The 2,500-nt window shown below is 41.7% G+C and overlaps 1 protein-coding gene across 1 annotated transcript in view; it reads right to left on the bottom strand.

Moving 5' to 3' along the window:
- LOC308378221 (zinc finger and BTB domain-containing protein 16-A-like) overlaps positions 1–2,394 on the bottom strand; it is a gene marked incomplete at its 3' end in the record, with an annotated part of 72,897 nt that extends 70,503 nt beyond the window's left edge. The window contains 1 exon segment of the mRNA XM_080855080.1: positions 2,298–2,394.
- Between the last annotated feature and the right edge of the window lie 106 nt (positions 2,395–2,500).

Genomic DNA, 2,500 nt, shown 5'->3' with positions numbered 1-2,500 from the left:
CCAAACAGCCTTCGCAGCATTACACACATATTTCAGGCTTTAAGGCACAGATGCAATGTCTCTGCTTCGCTTCAAAACAAGACCTACTGGAAGAACTGGGAGAAGGTTGGTTTACACACCACACACACACACACACACACACACACACACACACACACACGCACACACACACACACACACACACACACACACACACGCACACACACACACACACACACACACACACACAGGACGCAAGACCTACTGGAAGAACTGGGAGAAGTTTGGCTTCCTCTGCTTAGCATCTCATAAACTATTTATTTAGGAATCTAAATAACCTTGATTATGGGACGACGAAAGATTTGTGTCCATGTTAATCAATAACAATAAATGTGCACATTCCCACAAATATCAAATAGAAGATATGAATGACAATAATAAAATGTATTTATACATTCATGTATAAAATCATACCATTAAAAAAAAAACATTAACAAAAAAAGTCCACACTCACACACACGCATACACTCAAAATATGTGGGCTTTAATTTATATATAGCCTATATATATATATATATATATATATATATGTATGGGCTATATAATGTTATTCCTTTTGGTGAAATAGGTAAAATAAAAGAACTTCATGATATTTCTTTAAATCACAAGAAACAACAAAGGTAATCGAAGAAAATACAACTTAAGTCAAGATGTGGCTCTACTGTTCAGTTACAGGTTTTTAATTCTAATAGACTACGCACAGCAGTACTGTACCAGCTTAAATCTTTACTACATCTAGAAATCACAAACACAGAACTACAGAATAAATATGCATACTTTAATATACTTTAAAATTATATGCATTCATAAAAAAAACAATAAGAAGACTTTTAGTGTCATGTGGAGATATAAACACCAACGCGACGCAGTTGTTTAAAATACTTGAAATATAGCAAAAATGCCGAGAATCAAACAATAACCATAGCTGTAATGAAAATATCTAGAGATTAAAAATAACAAATTCAAATATCAGACAAAAAGCCGTATAATGACACCATACAAATATTATTGTTTACAATATTTACTCTGATATTTTAATTGAGATCATTGGACGCTGTCTCTCAACTGTCCACGTGTGAAGACATTCTCGCGCTGCACCGCGAGCTGCCGTCTCGAGCTGGACGTGAGAGCGTTCCTGCGTCTAGACGCCTCGCTCCATTTACAACCACAAAATCGGAGAATATCACACAAATTATGATCGACTGAGCCCTTACGTGCAGCGAGGTCAGGTTACCCCCTCTCTCTCTCTCTCTCCCCTCGTCTGTGAGTAGTCTGGGAGCAGCAGTCTGTGCGCCCCGACGCCTACATCATGGTATCATGAGCGACTAACGTTAGACCAATTACCCCGCTCTGCCTCCCAGGGCTCACACTCGCCAACTGCTCAAATCATGATGATATTATTAACCCACACATTAATAGCGTTCAAAAATCATTTTTTTTTAACTGAGATGGCACAGGCACGGTCACAAAAGTTATCAGGAAGCCGTGTGAGGTTTTTGGGTGAGATGTTGGGTTTTAGCCTGGGCTCATAGCCTAGCTTTCATCTAATATAAGCGACTAGGATTTTTTATTAGCCAATATATATTTATAATATTTAATTTAGGGTTGACAAGGTCAGACGCACGTCGAATCGGGTGGCTGGTTAGCGCTGAGGATTGAGCAGTGCCACAGTAGACCGTCGCCGCTTGAAGCATCGCCGAATACGTGCTCCGGTTTACAACGTCAAATTCCCCTCGACTCCAGACAGCCTCGCTCGCGACTTTAAGAAAAACCTGTAGGAGCCTACATTCGTTTTTAGAAAGGAAATGGACTCGCCGACACCTCGAAATACTTCACATGAGACGCAACAGCCTTGCACGTTCACGCCGCACGATTCTCTAGCGTCCGAGTAGACAGGATTCTGACTACTTCACGGATGACCAAGTTAATTTAGGACTTTTGCCTACGGAGCGAGGGGCTTCTCTTAAAATGTAGACTGTTCGTACTCTGACAGCCGTGTAGCCTGTACACTACGTTGCAGAAATAAACATTCCACGTCCCCCCTGTCCTTATACGCAGTCATTTAACACCGACGGGCAACAAGACAGGAGACAGTTTGTAGCGAGCGGTCAGAAGAATTCACTGTATTTCAAAGCAACACATTGTCTGGTTCTCGTCTCCCCACTGTAAATGCGAACACACACGCGCGCATGACACGTAAGAGTGATATTTTCGCACATCTAGCTAAACAACCGGAGTTTTTTTTTTTTTTAACTTACCTAGGGTTGACCCTTATTTCATGTAGTGTGCTGTTATGACGGCACTCGCATGGTTCAGTACTGTAGTTTACAATGCCCGCTCCTCACGCTCTCTACCCGTAGACTCCGTGCGGGCTTAGCAAATCATTACCGCGGTGACGTCAGGCCATTGACTCACACTTTTCCCTCCCGCTCGCTCATTGAGAGCGAAAGGGAGACATCTA

Source organism: Sprattus sprattus (genome assembly GCF_963457725.1).
Source record: "Sprattus sprattus genome assembly, chromosome: 17".
Taxonomy (NCBI): Eukaryota; Metazoa; Chordata; class Actinopteri; order Clupeiformes; family Clupeidae; genus Sprattus; species Sprattus sprattus.
Note: the sequence above shows the minus strand (reverse complement) of the source record. Positions and strands in the feature narration are given on the sequence as shown.